The sequence below is a fragment of the Dipodomys merriami genome, unplaced genomic scaffold (genome assembly GCF_024711535.1).
Source record: "Dipodomys merriami isolate MVZ:Mamm:240054 unplaced genomic scaffold, mDipMer1.0.p SCAF_17, whole genome shotgun sequence".
Lineage (NCBI taxonomy): Eukaryota > Metazoa > Chordata > Mammalia > Rodentia > Heteromyidae > Dipodomys > Dipodomys merriami.
Window position 1 is genome coordinate 13,454,203 of NW_027203048.1, and position 18,084 is coordinate 13,472,286.

The following is an 18,084-nucleotide window of genomic DNA, read 5'->3' on the forward strand; positions in this document are numbered from 1 at the left end:
GAAACTGATGTAAGGTAGAAGAGGAGGAACTCAGATGACATCCAAGAATCTGCGTCTCTCTGTATACTAGCTTTGGCAAGCTCTGCTCTTACCTATAAAACTGCAAGGACATCCTTTTTACTTCATTGGATCCTCAAGATCATGCCCAGTGCCCACACTGCCCTCCTGAGTGGCCCATTCACACAGCGTGTAGCCAAGCAGCGTAGAGATCCAACCCACAGTAAATTTGAAGCAAGTGCTGTGGCTCAAGTGGCAGAGCCTTGCCTTGAGCTAAGAGCTGAGGGACAGTGCCCAGAGTTCAAGCCCCACAACCAACAAAAGAAAAAAGAAAAGAAAGAAAAGAACTGGAAATGCATTAGGGTAGAAGGAAACCCACAGTGTTCAAAAACCAGCAAACAACCCATAGCAAAAGTCCAGGGACAAGGAAGTACATTCCAGAGAGGGGGGGGCGGGGAGAGGGAGGCTGAAGGAAAGAAGGGAAGAAGGAAGGAAGGGTCATCAGAACTGCTAGTTTGTGGTAAACAAGACTTCCCAGAAAATGGCAAATGGTATGCCAGTTATTCACGGTTTAGACCTCTGTCACAGGAAAGGTTTCTGAAAACTTGCTTATGAGTAGCAATTCTGAATGGGTTTGGACAAAAAGCTTGCTGAAGGGATGAGAGTGATGGAAATGGGTGAATGGAAATTAGAAAGAGGCAAGAAAAGAGCTTTCCTGCCAGGGAGATTTGTCTGGGCAGAGGTATAAAGGAAGTCAAGTGATTTAAAACAGCTAAGGCCAGGAAAAAGGAAGGGTAGCTGGCTTTCCTGTCCACCTCTGTGGCCTTCTAGTCTCCAAGTGGTGTGATGTTGGCTTACCTCCACTCCAAGTCAGGTGGGTTGGCTCTGGCAGAAAGAGGGCATTAAGAATGGGAGCCTGCTTAGTCTGTTCCTCTTCAGGAAAACTCTGAAATCAGACAATCTCTTCCCACTTCCTGCTGGAGTAGAGCAGCCCTTCCTCCTCCCAAAGCTCTCTGTTTCCCTTTGTCCCACACCAAGTCCCATTTACTTAGCTGTACTCACTGGTACATTGTATGGGAGGCATGACTCTCTACTGGGTATTTGTATAAGTAGCTAAAAATATCTACTCGTAGTCAACTCGTGAAGATATGTTCCATTTCCCAGGGACTAAGAATAGTACATAAGGATCAGATACCAACATCAAGAAGCCGTGATTGTCCTAACCTCAATTACAGACCCATTTTCCCATGCATGGCACCTGCCTTCTCCCTTCCTGGAGGGAGCCTGGAGCTCCAGCTTCATCCTGCCAGCGTCCACTGAAAGGAAAGGAAACGCTGGGAATGCAATGAGAAGACTCTTCTGAACAAAGCCTAACAGAATGCAGTTATGTCCTTCAGATTCCCTCCAGGAGCTTTCTCAAGCTACCACAGGCCTGACATGCCCGGCAGAGCCACCAGCCAAGGATTCATCACCCACAGGAGCTTCTAGACCAGCTTTGGAACCGATCTGGCAGTGGGATCAGGAGGTAGGGTCATTGCTCCAGCAGGTCCCCTAATTACGGTGTCTTTGCTGGTTTAGGAAGGCCACAATTCCTCTTGGGAAGTGTCGTGGGAGAGAGGAGCATTGCAGCCTGCTTTTCTTCCCCTTCAAGCACCTTGGTGCTCGGACCCTGGACAATGCCATGGGTATCTGAGGAGTCTGCCTGTAAAGATGGTGACCAGTCGGGGAGCTCTGGAGCCTTGTGCATCCCCAACTTCCTACATCAGCCCAAGGCTTGGATTCGCTGAGACAGCTGGAATCAGAGAAACTACAGCCATCAGAAAACCAAGATTGCAATTTTGATTCTCAATTCTTTTCTTTTTTTCTTTTTTTTTTGGGGGGGGGTCCAGTCGTGGGGCCTGAACTCTGGGCCTGGGCATTGTTCCTCAGCTCTTCAGCTCAAGGCTAGTGCTCTACCGCTTGAGCCACAGTGCCACTTCTGGCTTTTTTTCTTTTTGCTTATGTGGTGCTGAGGAATCGAACCCAGGGCCTCATGCATGCAAGGCAAGCTCTACCACTGAGCCACCTTCCCAGCCCTGATTCTCAATTCTTGCCCCATCACATTTGTAAGAAATAATTTGTGTCACAATCTCCCCCCAGAAGATTGGCAAGGGAAAAAAAAATGTCTTAGTATCAAGCCAGCAAAGGGTTTTCAAGGAAAAAGATCCTAGGGGTAAGAATTAGAGAGAGAACTCTGAGAGATAGACAGTGGCCTGTGTGTTCTCATTTACTAGCACTCAGTATGAAAGGGCAGTGTGGGGAAGGAAGCATAGAATTCTGAATAATTATTGGATGGCTCCATTGGAGAGTAAAGGCAGAAATGCTAAGAATAGACCAAGCCTCCCAGCAAAAAGGGATCTAGAGTAGAAGTGAGCACCTGGCTTTGTGGAGAGGGAGAAGAAACATTTCTTCTGAGGTACAGGAGATGAGGTCAAAACTTGGGTGGTGATGCCACCAGGTGTTTGGATTTGCTAATGGAAAGAAACAGAGTTGCTATCCTAGAGCTGGAAAGGGGAGGTGAGAGGTGCTTTTTGCTTTTAATTAAAATCAGGAAAAGTCTCCAGCTGTGAGAATTCCAGAATGGGATAAGCACAGGTATCAAAGTAGCAAATATACAGATCTTGCTTGAAGGGAGTAAAAGAGCTGTCTCAGCAGTGTGGCAAGGGCAAAGTAGACTTTCTGTTTAGATTTGGAGCTCCTGAGCTAGAGTAAGACTGGTTGTCACAGGCAATAGTGACTTACACCTGTAATCCTAGCTACTCAAAAGGCTGAGATTTGAGGATCAAAGGTCAAAGCCAGCCCTGGCAGGAAAGTCCTTGAGACTCTTATTTCCAATTAACCACCAATAAGCTGAAAATGGAGTTGTGGCCCCAGTGGTAGAGTGCTAGTTTTGAGTTAAAAACCTCAGAGACAGTACCCAGGCCCTGAATTTCAAGCACCAGGACAGCCATCAAAAAAAAAAAAAAGACTGGTTATCATAAAAGAGAAAAGTCCTGCCAATCTACCCAGGTGTAGAGCTGTTGATTCCCAAACCCTTAGCTGCATACTGGCAGATAAGACAGACAGACATCACTACCCCCACACACACACACATACAAGGCAGGCAGCATCAAGGTATATGTGGAGTTGGGTTGTAATAGGTAAACGTGATGGAAGAGTCATTAGAGAGGAGAGCTTCTTGAGGCCAAGGAGATGTATTTCAAGAGCAGGATGACTTAGGAGCTGGTACAATGACAAGTAACAGAGTTAATTTTTTAATATAATTATACTGTTATTATTAAGGTGTTGTAAAGAGGGGTCACATCTCATAAATCAGGTAATGAGTAAAATTCTTTTTGGACAATGTCACCCTTCCCTTGCTTTCCTCCAAGTTGTTAGTACTTAATTCACACACCACTGATGCACATCCTAAGTGTACAGTAAAAGATTTTTAATGAAAGTACACACCTATCTAACCACCATCATTTCTATCATTCCAGAAAGCTCTCCAATGCCTTTTTTTAGATCAGTCATGGGGCTTGAACTCAGGGACTGAGCACTGCCCCTGAGCTTTTTTGCTCAAGTATAGTGTTCTGCCACTTTGAGCTACAGTGACACTTCCAATTTCCTAGTGGTTAATTGGAGTCTCATGGACTTTCCTGCCCAGGCTGGCTTTGAACTGTGATTCTCAGATCTCAGCCTCCTGAGTAGCTAGGATTCCAGGTGTGAGCCACCAGCACCAACCTTCTCCAATGCCTCTTTTCAATCACTTCTCAAGTTTACCAACATGAGTCCCAATTATGGGAAAGTATAAAGTTGGTTTAAAAAATGCAAACAACCCAAAAGCTAGGCTTTGTGGGAAAATCTTTGTTCTCTACACATCCACAAAGTTCTGTGCTTATCAATGAATGTTACTGAAACTTGATGGCAAGTTTAGCAGCAATTATTAATTCAAAACTTTTTACAAAATAACAGGTAATAGTAAGTGCTATCAATGGTTGAGTACTTATACCAAGTATTATATTAGAAGCTTCATGTATATATGTCATATTATCAACAGTATGCATCCTGCTTTATAGATGAGTCAATAGAAATTAAATTACTATTACTGTTCAAGAGACAACACTCTATTCTCTACCTCACATACACACACACACACACACACACACATACACACACACACACACATACACACACACACACACACACACACACACACACACACACACACACACAGAGTCCAAATAGCAAATAACTAAGTTATACCATCTTATAGTAGAATGCTATAAGTAAAAGAAGCTGAGCAAAATTATGAAGCACTAAGTTCAAGCCCTGGTAGTGGCATACATGTGAAATAAAAACTTTACCATCTACTCTTGATGAATTTGTCATTTCTCCTGGTAATTCTAGATATCTTACCAATGCTCATTTTGCTTTTTGAACTATGTTGAGGTTTCTTCCAAATGATTTCAGTTTTTTTAATGTTACACAGGGATGTCTTTGCTCCTAAAAATGCTTTTTATTTTAAAAAGACTATTTTAATTGAAATTAATATCTTGTCACTAGTGTTATTTTGTTTAGGGTTTTTGTGTTTTATCTTTTCCTACTCTTCTTATTGTTGCTTAAACTTTTTTTTTTTTTTTTTAGGTCTAGTCGTGGGGCCTGAACTCTGGGCCTGGGCGCTGTCCCTCAGCTCTTCAGCTCAAGGCTAGCACTCTACCACTTGAGCCACAGTGCCACTTCCAGCTTTTTTCTTTTTGCTTATGTGGTGCTGAGGAATCGAACCCAGGGCCTCAGGCATGCAAGGCAAGTGCTCTACCACTGAGCCACCTTCCCAGCCCTGCTTAAACTTCTTTTAGGAATATTTTTGGGAAGATCACATGGCAAAAATTTCCATTACTATGGTTAAATCTGTTCTCTCTTAAGTATCATATTTAACTCATTTACATTTATTGTTAAAATATTTGGGCTTACTCCCACAATTTAACTTTGTGTTGTTTTCTTATGCTTCTTTCATTCTTCATTTTTAAAACTATTCAGTTTGTGGCATATTTGCTTTCTCATTTCCTGTTTTTTATTTTCTGGTTTGGAAGTTTTGCACAAATTGCATTTCTTCCTATGATTGTCTTTGAATGTTACCAATCACAGATGGGTAGAGATTGAAATTATGCTTTGTTTTAATTTAAAGATGTTATTCTATCCTGGAAATGCTAAACATCCAACTTTCCTAAGAGCAACCTGTCAAAAAGCTGGTATACAAGAGGCAAAAGAAGAGGATAACTATCAAGCAATGTTTTTATAGATGTAAGTGTGTGCAAATTTCAAATATCTAGACTTTAACTTTTTTTGACCAGTCCTGGGGCTTGAAGTCAGGGCCTGGGCACTGTCCCTGAGCTTCTTTATGCTCAAGGCTAGTGCTCCACGACTTGAGTGAGCCACAGAGCCACTTCTGGTATTTTCTAAATAGTTTATTGGAGTTAAGAGTCTCACAGACTTTCCTGCCAGAGCTGGCTCTGAACTGCGATCTTCAGATCTCAGCCTCTTGAGTAGCTAGGATTACAGGGATGAGCCACCAGTGCCTGACTGATTTCAACATTTTTATGAGATCAAAATTGTTAGCTTGCCAAGAAAAAAAAGAAAAATTATTTGTTCCAGGAAAAAAAATGAGTTTTTAGATTGGTAGAAACTTGTATGCTAGCCAAAGCTCTGTATTTCCAGAAAGTGGAAATAATCTGTCCAAAATATTGATCTGTGGGTATCAGACACATTATGAGATATTTACAAGGGACATCTAAGCATGAATAATAGCTACTAGACATAGGGTTCTGTGCAATGATTCACATCTGTAATCCCAGCTACTTGAAAGGCAGATGGGAGATCATGGTTTGAGGCCAGCTCCAGCAAATAATTAATGAGACTCCCAGCTCCCCATCTCAATTAGTAAGCCAGGTGTGATCTGACACACACATCATCCCAGCTACGTGGGAGTACATCCAGGGATGAAAATACTCCCTTCATGATCAACAAATCCAAACAACTTCTTTTCAAGTAGTCAGCTTTTTACTTAGGGTCTCTGTATTAGAATTACAAAGCACAAAACAATTGTCTATTATAATGGCTAATCACAAAGTCCATTCAGAACACCTACAGAAAAGTGAGTTTCTAAAGTTCATGAAGAAAACCACCCATTGCTTTCAGAACAATTAAGGGATCACTAAGAAAAGAAGATCCCTAAATCCAAACACATGTGTGAAAGGCTGGGTTACAGTAGACTGAGCCCCAAACAGTCAGGGAGCCCCGAACTGCCTTGCCCACTTGCTCCTTTCAGCAGTCATCAACCTTCATCCCCTAAAAGCAGTTAGAGTGATATCTGAGAGGGTTAACCCAGTTATTTGAACCCAGTTAGGCAGTGAGGGATAGAAGGCAACTGGGACACAGGCCCACATGGCAGGAGACACAGAGAAAACATAAAGCACCCTTTTGTTCCTGCCTGGAGCTTCAGGTTCCACATTGGGCACATGTGCTTAGATCAGACACAAAAGCAGAAGGTAAGACCTCTCACATCCACCTAGGATAGGAGGGGTCCAGCCTGACAGAAACTTACATCCAATTCGGCAGTGAGTGATGATGCTTAACAAATCAAACCAAAGATACATCCCCAAGAAGGAGGGGACTAAGGGCCAAATATCTGGTTGGGAACAGATAAGGAATCCAGCTTCTAGTTTCCCTCAAGGGTGACTATTTAGCAAAATGAGCTCCCTTCCCATAGCTTAGTACACTCCTTCCCCTCTCCACAGTTTAGCATGCTCCCTTCCCAGGCAACACCAGGCCCACGTAGTAAAGGCAGTAAATAATCAGCCTCCAACCCCATTTACCTTGGGATGGCACTTCTCTGGGGCAGCTACCACCATATAAGGCAACAAGAGCCCCTTGGAGTGACCTTCAGGTCTGGGCAGCTGCAGGGCCCCTTATCTACTATTTGGACAGCAGCCATAAATCCTAGTCCGCCATGATGAAGCCCCTGGCCCTCACGTCCACACCAGGGTCTCTGCCTCCTAGCCCCTTCTAGCCCCTCCTAACCCCTCTAGGTTATATAAGTCACCCCAGACAATAGCCGGTGCTTCTTCTCACTTCTCCCTTGTGAGAAGGGGTCTTGCCGGCAATAAACCCTTCTTTATTCTTTGTACCTGGATGTCTGCGTGGTTTTCTGGCAAAGTCCAAATAATCTAACAGTGACAGGGAAATCTTCTCTCCACTTGGGAAGTCTTCTGATTTTACTTTCTTTCAAATAAACTTATTCTGTTTATCTTTTTTTTTTAAAAGGGCTGGATTAAACTAAATTAGATAATTTCCAACGTAGGCCTTCCCAGAGACTTTCTATGGTTAAGGTGATTTATCCTTAGTTAATCCAAACCACAGAATCCTATTTTCATGAGTATGCTCTTGAAAATATAACTTAAATACATTTTTTGCAAATAACACAATATAAGCTTTTTTATTCTGGTAAAATATACATGACCTAAAATTTAGCATTTTAACTATTTTTTAAACACATTAGTCAGTGGCCTCAGGCTCATGCACACTGTCAGGAAATCATTGTGATCGTCCTTCTCCAGAACTTTATCTCTCGCAAAATGGACATGCTCTACCCATTCAATAATCACTCTCTGTTCCTTCCTCCTCCTCCTCCCAGGCCCTCAGCCTTCTTTCTACTTTCTGCCTCTATGAATTTGCCTACTCTGCTCATCTTATCTAAGAGGAATCATACCCCTTCAAGGTCCAGGCTTGTAGCAGGTATCAGCATTTGCTTCCTTTCTCTGGTGAATCTTTCACTCTAATATATCATATTTTGGTTGATGGAAATTTGAGTTGCTTTTACCTATTGGGGAAAATGCTGCTATGATTCACTAAGTTTTATTTCCTATTTTAAAAAATCATGCCACTTCTATTTCTGAAGTTAAAACGCACTTGAAAGCTTCCCTTTTGTCTACAAAGTCCTTTCTAATAAATAATAATATTTGGCTGTAGCAAAGTGACCATGACTCACATCTCTAATACTTGCTCCTCAGGAGGCTGGAGTATGGAGGACTATGGTTCAAAGCCAGCTGAGGGCAGAAATATTTACTAGATTTCTTCTCTAAAATAACCAGCAAAAAGCAAAGCTGGAGCTGTGGCTCAAAGGGCAAAGAGCTATCCTAGTAGGTTGGATACCAGAGTTCAAACCCCACTACTGAAAGAAAAAAGAATTTGTGGCTCTGGGGCACTTAAAAGCTTTAGAATTCTAAGCTAGGTGCCAGTGGTTTACACTTATAATCTTAGCTACTCAAAAAGCTAAGATCTGAGCAGTGAAATTCAAAGCCAGCCCAGGCAGAAAAATCTGTGAGACTCACCCCTAATCACAAAAAGCCGTAAGTAAAGTTGTGTTTCAAATGGTAGTGGCCAGCCTTGAACACAAAAGTTCAGGGATAGTGTGCAGGCCCAGAGTTTAAGCCCCAGGACTGGCAAAAAAAAAAAATTTCTAGTGTCAAATACACCAGTCCACCCTTTCAGGGGAAGCATCTGGAAGCCACAAAACTTCCAGAGAACACACATATTTCTTCAACTATTCATATTCCCCCCACTCAGCGTTGCTCTCTTTTATAACTAGGAATTGTTTATAACCTGAGTGAGCTGCCACAGAAGCTTCAAGTAGGCATCAGACAGGAAGCTGGGTAACTGGAGCTTATGGGTCTGATTTTTTTTCAATTGGAAGAAAATTTTCTCCTTTACAAAAGAAAGGCCTTTCATCAAAGTCTACAATCAACATTAGGATGGAGTTTTGTTTTTCTCCATCAAAATTCTTTTAAGACTTCAGAACAACAGAGTTGAGGTATTTCTGATTTCTTTTAAAGATGAAGAAATGTGAATTAACCTCAAGATATGTACATTGAGAGGGATCACAGGGAATAGAGTAGTTACAAGACCCCATTACCCGGTCAGACTTTGTGGGGTGAGAGAGTCTAAGAAACAGTACAGGAAAAACTATCACCTTCAATTCTGGAAAGCTAATTTAGGATCACCTTTCAAGAGGACAAGAGGAATATAATGAGACAGAAATATCTGCTCCCTGTGCATAAGGCAATGTTGTGAATTATATTCTCATGTATTGACATCTGCTCCATGAAGTCAGAACTTAGCGTTCTTTATTGATGGATAGTGACTACCTAAAACTCTTCAGCTTTCAGATTTAAATAAATCTGGATAAATCTGACCTTTCAGATTTCAATCAAAGTGGATCCAACTAGCTAGATCCACGTGGATCTAAGATTGCTGAAAATTCCTAGAAACATGGTATTCCTGGACATTGCTTGATCGAAATCTCTACTTTCATAGAATTCCTATACTAAAAAAAAAAAAAAGAATTCTTGTACTCCTCTGTATCTTCCCTTCTGCATCTTATTATATCTGCTACCTCACATAAATCCACACCTGAAGTTCAGTATACTTTTCCTTGTACTTCCAAAGCATCAGTTAGGTAGTAGATGTGATGTGTAGGTTTTATGGAGAATCTTGGAACACTAGTGAGGAGGTCACAGCCCTGACAAATCCTGCAGGTTTGGAAGTTCTCACCACCATCCCTTTCTGTGTTTCATGCATCTTGTTAGGTTCCTCATTCCTAGCACACCTTCTCCCTAATCCCTAGATCATTTTTCTGGCTTTAGTTGATGGCGTGAGGTAGAAAGGACAGAGCAGTGTCTTCACTTTAAATTGCCCTTGCTTTCATCATTTGTGCAGAATAGTTTTTAATCTTTGATACCAACCAAATTCCCCAAGGTTACTCCTGAATGCCAAAAAAAAAAAAAAAAAGCACAAGATGTCGTGTAAAATACAATCCCTCATCTAACAGTTTCCCCTTTGGTTCAATATAAAGGCTGACCTTTGCTCTGCAATTGCACTTTTTTAAAGATAGTGAGAGTTAGACAGAAATGAGAACAAAGTCCTGTTTGAGGAGCAAACTCTCCTGATTAGTTCTCTTGTTGGCAGATTAGCTAAGGAGGTATAATCTATGGTTCCATTGCAGTCCCACCCCCATCTATCCGCCCTTCCATGTTTAGAGCCAGAAGGGAAGTGTTCTCCTTAGAAGCAGGACAAGGAGGAGTGGATAGACTCTACTTTGGTGAGTCCATTCCAGCACTGTCCGTGAAGGAAGGAGGTAAGAGCCTTGATTTGTCTGCTCCAGGAACACATTCTCCTGTATTGTGGCCCTTCCTTTACTTTCACTGCCCACTCACTGAACGGCCTTAGGAAAAGTGAGTAGAACATAATCAAGAGAAGTGTTAGTCAGGTTAATACTTGGATGTGGTCTACTTGGCTGTACATATAAATTGTTGTTAAATATTAAACCAATATTTTGATTTCATAAATCTTCCTCTTCAGAACTCAGTCAGCATGCGTCAGTATGCCAGCTCTGCCACACGTAGGATATTTACCTGCATTTGACCTTCTTGGCAGTATGAATAAAGTATTGTAAAATATTAAACCAACGTGTTCATTTCATGAATCCTTCTCTTCAGAACCCCGTCAGCATGAGTCCGTATCCCAGCTCCATCACATGTAAGATGCATTTGGTCTTCTGAGCAGTACTTATTAGTGATTGTAAAATGTTAAACCAACATTTGGTTTCATAAATCCTTCTCTTCAGAACAGTTAGCATGATCAGTATCCCAGCCCACTTAGTCCTAGGATATTTGGTACCAAAATGGAAAAATCAAGGTCTGAACCTAGGTCCTCTGTGCATTTACCAGGTTAAATTCCACATGGCACTGTGAAGCTTCTTCACAGTGAGAAACCCGGCCTTGTTCAGGCAACACTCCTCTTACCTTTCTGTGGGTCCCTTCTTCAGTGCATGAAATAGGAACTACTTTGAGGATTTCATTCAGGAAGGGATTAAATTCCAAGACTCTGGCCTTTTCAAGTTCACCAAAAGGGCTTAAGGATCAGATTCCAGACAGGCCCTCCTGGAATCATCAAATCCCCAGAGAAAAACAACTAGTTGACCATGGGAGTGACTCAATCTAAAACTGTCACTGTCATTATAGAAGCAAAAACCACTGCCCTGCCAACTGATTCTCTCACTCGGGAACCTGGAGACTAGACACTCCAATCTGTAATTAATTAGAAGTCATATCAAGCAGCTGTGGACAGCATCACTCCTTGTCTGCCCCTCAGAATACTAGAGGGTGAACTCTAAAATCATGGGTAAAAATACCACATGTTCTACAACTTCCTTCATAGGAAAAGAACCTCTATTTTACCTTTAACTTTTCTTTAGATTTTATACAAGTGGCAAATTTTACAATTAGAAAAGCCAGTTTTACATCTTGAACTCTAAAAAGTCAAAGAAAGGTACTTTTTAGTCTTCTAGCTTTTTCAACAATAAGAACACTGAGATGAAATCATTGTGACCCAATTCACAGCATCCAGGAGAGATGAAAGCACTCTTGTTTTTACAGATGCTCTTTCCCAGAGTTAAAAGGGAACAGGCAAGTCCATACCTAAAAAGCAGAAAAAACTGGAATTTGAAAACACTCATATTCTTTGTACTCTACCACTCTTAGGCTCACATACAAGGGCAATTTGTTTTCAAAATGACCTTATTGTTGCCACCAATAGTTCAGACCTGTAATCCTAATCCTGGCTGTAAACCAGCCCAGGCAGGAAAGTCCATGAGACTCTTATCTCCAATAAACTACTCAGAAAAAGCCAGAAGTGGTGTTGTGGCTCAGGTGGTACAGTATAATTCTTGAGCACAAAGAAGCTCAGGGACAGCAACCAGGCCAGGATTTCAAGCCCCTGGAATGGCAAAAAATAAAAATATTTTTTAAAGGACCTTATTTCCAAGACCTGACGTAATTGCGACTTCAACTGCAATCTTCTATGGAAGCTTACTTCCTCTTGAACCAATACACTAAGCAGGATCTGGGAATGCAGAGAAGGAACGAGAAATGAATACATTAATATCTGTATCTTTAACAACGTTGGGCTTCTTCCATGGATTCACCCAACTTCTCCCTCTGATTCTACTCTATCCCTTCTTTCTGAGTCTCATTCCCTGAAAATCTCCAGCTATCATACTTTCTGCCTAGTCCTTTACCCAACAATTTCTCCTTTGAATGACTAGACTCTCATCTACATGATAGCCTACTTGGCTTCTGTTCTACCTGCCTGAGGACCACCAATCATCCTGGATTAAGAAAGAAAGAACGAAAGAAAGAACGAAAGAAAGAAAGAAAGAAAGAAAGAAAGAAAGAAAGAAAGAAAGAAAGAAAGAAAGAAAGAAAGAAAGAAAGGAAGGAAGGAAGGAAGAAAGGAAGGAAGGAAGGAAGGAAGGAAGGAGGAAGGAAGGAAGGAGGAAGGAAGGAAAGAAAGAAAGAAAGAAAAAGAAAGAAAGAAAGAAAGAAAGAAAGAAAGAAAGAAAGAAAGAAAGAAAGAAAGAAAGAAAGAAAGAGAGAAAGGAAAGAAAGGGAGAAAGGAAAGAAAGGGAGAGAGGAAGAAGGAAGGAAGGGAGGGAGGGAGGGAGGAAGGAAGGAAGGAAGGAAGGAAGGAAGGAAGGAAGGAAGGAAGGAAGGAAGGAAAAAGAAAAGAAAAGAGAAACAATAGTATCTGAAAGTTGAGGTCAGAGGTAGACAGAGGTCAAATCTACCTACCTTAGAAGCCATAGTAAGGAGTTTGATTTTTATTCTAAATTTGAAATCATTAAAGGAGACTTTGGTAATACGATTTCTTATTATGTTGAGATATTATGGATTCTGCATGGAATAAACCATGGATGTGTGTGTGTTTGTGCGTGTATGCACGCATGTGTGCAGAAAACTAGAAATATATATATAGTTATCTGTTAAAAGACAATCTTAATCCTAGAGTCCAGGGGACTGAAGCAGGAGGATCACTAGTTTAAGAGCAGCCTGGGGCGGGGGGAGGGCAGGGAGGATTGGGTTGGGGGACTCCGGGAGAATGGGAAGGGATGGGAAGGGGAAACAAAGGAGGAGGCTACAATGCTTGATAAGAAATGTAGTCATTATCTTGCCCATGTAATTGTAACCCCTCTGTACAGTATTTTCACAATAAAATAAAATAAAATAAATTTTTAAAAGAAATTAGGATTAGATTTCTCTACCTCTGTGAAGAATAACATTAGGATCCTAATGGGTATTGCATTGAATTTGTAGATCACCTTTTGGCAAAATGATTTCTCACGGTATTAATTCTGCCAATTCATGGACATGGGAAGAGGTCTTTCCACTTTATGGTTTCCTGCTCAATTTCTTTAGTTTTTTTTATAGTTGTCAATGTAGAGATTATTTTCTGGTCTGGTTTGTTGGGTGTTCTAAAAGCATACTGTATCTGGATGAACTTCTCTTTCAGAATTTGGTAAGTTTTCCATTGTTACTCTGTTGAATATACTTGCCATGGCTTTAGCTAACCTCTTCTCCTTCCTTCATGCCTATCAGACATAAATTTGGTCTTTCAATTAAAAATCCTGAATTTATTACAGTTTTTTTTTACATTTCCTTGATCATTTTTTCTCTATTTTTCCCTCTTTTTCTGTCCAAATATTTTGTCTTCAAGATCAGAAATTTCCGTCAGTATATAGTTCAGTTCCAGAAAGGAATCGTGATGTCAGAACTTGCAAATGGGCAGAAAAAAATAAGAGCAACAAGGTAAGAGGGATATACAAGAGAAGAAAAAGAGAGAAAGAAAGAAAGGAAAGATAGAAAAGAGAGAGAGAAACACATCAAAGGCCTGTTTAACCATCCTTCTGCAAGAGGAAGCAGAGAAGGACTGAAACTCCCAAATTCCTTTGCAAGGCAAGCATCCAGTTCAGTTAAGGACCTCCTACTCAACACTACCTCTTAAAGGTTTTACCATACTGCCCAATGACCAAGCTTTTAATCACCATAGGTCCTTGGAGGACACTTCAAACCACTCCCAAACCACAGCAGTAACATTCCTTAAGTCCTGAAGCTAGTAGTAAAGGAAACCAGATTCTAATCCAGGAAGGCTCTACCTGTAAGCTCCCATGCCAGATGGCATGGCTATAATGTATCATTCACTTTATTTACAAGGTATAGTCATGCACTAATTAAGCACCTGGGAAGTACCAAGCCCTACATGGCAGAAATAATGAGCAAGCCTAACTATCCCTCTTATTCAACATTCCAAAAGAGAAACACTGATTTTTCCCACTTACTCCTTCACACAAGAGCATTAAAAAAAAGAACTAAGCCATGTGTATGTAGGAAAATCCCCTCAGTAGTGCTTCTAAGAATGATAACTGAATTCCTTTCTGGACACAGAGAGGAGCAGGTTCAGTAGCTGATTTGCCAGTCTTGGGAAAGTTAGAAAAGATAATAACTTCTGGAAAGGTCCGCAAAAGTGGTTAGATCAGGTGTGAAAAGGTGGGTGTGTGTTTGCAAGTGGGCAAGGAGAGCAAAGAATGCCAGCAGAAGCAGCCAGTTCACAAATACAAGGGTCTGGGAACAGGAGGGCATTGTTCCCAGTACTTCTGGAACCTTGGTATATGACTGGACTGAATCATGCTCTGTTGATAGATGGGGCTGTCCAACCAAGACATTTGGCCCCCAAGGTGGACCTCTGACTCCAGTTTCATGCCTTACTCCTATTCATAGTCTAATGAGAACTACAGTGGAACTATAGCCTAGGACCCTGACTCCTGTTCAGGACCTTTGCCAAGGGACTCCTCCCTCAGACAACTAAGCTGAGTCTTCAGGATTCTTGTACAGCCATGAAAATAAAGTCAGATGGTGGGAAGGGACATTGTCATGCTCAGAGATACAGATGACCAAGAATTCCATACAACCACTGGTTGACCTCTGTTGCTCTTCTTCAAGACACTATGCTTGCTGCTGAGCTACCAGGATTCAAAATTACTACATTTGTTCTCCCAACAGATTAGTACTTGGCTTTTTACAAACACCATGTGCAATGATGTAACCATGTGACAAAAGCAGACAAAAGCAGGTATTCTGAAGTCTTTGATCCAGTAATATAAAATACATGAATTAAATAACTAATCTCACAAATAAACTCAGATTGAAATGATGGAAGGTAGGTCCTGGTGAAAGCAAGCAACATTTAAGCTCAGACTAAGCAAAGAGGAAAAGGGAAAGAATGCCAGAACAGGGAACAGCATGCAGGAAGACTCAGCGATGTTTGTTGATGAATGGGAAAAGACCTGTATGGCTATCAATCAGTGAAGAAAGCAGCCAATGGGGAAAAATGCATTTAGGGAGGAATATGGACTTTTGATCTGAGATAATTCAAGTGAATATTAATGACTTCTTTTGCCATTTGGCATAGGATAGTTTAAGGGGATAAACGAAGTTTACTTTCTCCTCAAGATACTCAGCATCTCACAGTGAAGATAGATCTGCTCCTAGCACTGATGGTCTTCTTGATTCTTTTCAAGTTAACATGTATTTACAAGATAAACATATTCCACTGTGCTATTTCCATTCATATGCAGTGTACTCTAAACAAACTTACCCCCTCCGTCACACTTCCATTCATTTCGTTCTTGTCCACCATTTAGTGAGTGTCATTACACAAATACACACATACACACACACAGTATATATTCTTTGATTCTCTTCACTCTTCTTATTAGCACTTCACACAGAAATAGAATCACAATGTGTCCAGGACCCAGAGGATAAAATATATCCAAGAGTCAAAGCCAGCCTAACTCTTGCGAGAGGGCTGAGGACACCTTAACCCTGCCTCCAGGTGGGATGCTCCCTCATCACTTTGACAGACAGGTTGGGGTCATCTCATGAAGGGTGGTTTCAAAACTCCCCCTTTAATTCAGTTTGCTGTACACTTAACAAACCTTTGACCAAGCCCACTGAGGCATCTGTTTCAATGTCTAGGCCAGCTCTTCCCTTTGTGGTGGCACCAGCCCCTTGTCACCCTTCGGAAGGGAAGTCAAGCAAGGTGCCTCGATCACTTCACTTACCTGCCAACATGAAGGGAAGTGAAACCATGTGCTTCCATCATTTCTCTTACCTGCCAACATGTAAGTGATTTTAAGTGTAGAAAAAGATGGAGATTTGTGGAAAGAGAAAAGAGAGGATGCTACTAAGGACTTTCAAATGACTGTTGATGGGGCTAAACCCTAGTCATTTCACTGTTTGCAATATACCTGGTGGATAAGGATGATGATGACGTTGATGATGATGATGGTGATTATTATCATCGTCATCATTAATCTGATCACTGGTAAAATGCTATTATGGCATGAAATTGTATTCAAGGAGTTTCTCAGACTCCTACTGAGTCAGTTTCTACTTCCTTCTCTTCTTTCAGTCTCCCCATCTCTAGCCTCCACTACTACTATGTCCTTTGTTCTGGAAACTAGCAATATATGTTTCCACTGTGACTATAACAAGAATACCAACAAATTGGGTCATTAAATCTCTTCCCAAGACATCCCATGCCTTAGACTTCAAAAAGCCTCTAGTGGAAATGGTGGGGTCAGGATTGTTATGGAAACATAAAACCCCAGATGTGGAACCTAAACTTAGGGCTCTTTGTGGAAATTGCTTTTCAGGAAGGAAAAGGGGACGTGTGAGCCTCTGCTTCAGACATTGGCCACCACACTCTTAGTATATCAGCATTTCTTTCTTATATAAACAGAAACCAGGAATCCTCCCAGAATCACCTTTAAGGCACCCAAGGAGAAGGCCCCAGACAGTGAAGTGAGACCTGAACAGGATGATGGGCTTGGATTTTGCCATGAAAACTTAGGTACGTTCCAAATAGACTACCTAAGAGCCAGATGTGATGGTGCATGCATGTCACCCCAACACTGATAGACCGAGCCAAGAGGACTAGCTCAAGGACAGCCTAGACTACCATCTGGATCCTGTCTCCAAAAGAAAAGAGGGCTGGGAATGTGGTTTAGTGGTAGAGTGCTTGCCTAGCGTGCGTGAAGCCCTGGGTTCGATTCCTTAGTACCACATAAGCAGAAAAAGCCAGAAGTGGCGCTATGGCTCAAGTGGTAGAGCGCTAACCTTAAACATAGAGAGGTTCACAGACAGCATCCCGGCCCCAGGACCAGAAAAAAGCAAAGAAAAGAAACAGGCTATTTGAAATAGGAGCTGATATCATACATTCAAAAGAGGACACATATTCCCCAGGAAATAAAAGATCTATGAGAGCAGTATATTCGAGCTCTAAAACAAAGAAAGTCATGGGCTTTTTCCCCAGGAAAGTCAAATCATGAAAACTTATATAGGAATAAAAGGGTCTGTCCAGGAAGAATAAAACATGAGTGAAGTCTTTGTTGGTTAAGATTTTATCTTTCAGAATCTAGGACTGGCCTGAGCAAATTGGGATATAAGGTCATGCTCAACTCTTCCGCCCCTTAAGTGTGTTACTCTGACTCATTTGTCAAGAAACCTACCAACATAGCAGATGTAAACTGGCCTGAGAGCCTAAGAATACTCTTCAGTTAGTCCAATTAGTGAAAGCTGGTCAGCCACTTAGATCCGCCCCCAACCCCACCCCACCCCCTGCTGCCATAATTTAGAAAAGCCAGTGCCCCTTATAGTGCCTGTGGCAGATAAAGACCAGCCATCTCTGGCCAGCAATAACAACACAGAACCTCAAGAGTAAAGCCATGTTCTCTTTTCCAAATATCTACTCTTGGGGCTGGGAAGGTGGCTCAGTGGTAGAGCGCTTGCCTTGCATGCCTGAGGCCCTGGGTTCGATTCCTCAGCACCACATAAGCAAAAAGAAAAAAGCCAGAAGTGGCGCTGTGGCTCCAGTGGTAGAGCGCTAGCCTTGAGCTAAAGAGCTGAGGGACAGCAACTAGGCCCAGAGTTCAGGCCCCACGACTGGACCCAAAACAAAAAAACAAAACAAAAAACAAATATACTCAGTAGTAAGCATTTGGCTTACTACTGAGCCCAGGTTGACACCGAATGCCTGACCATAGATCCAAAACAGCATTTGATCACAGCTATGCATTAGGAGCTGGGGAGATCTGAAATTGCTTGCAGCACTCAC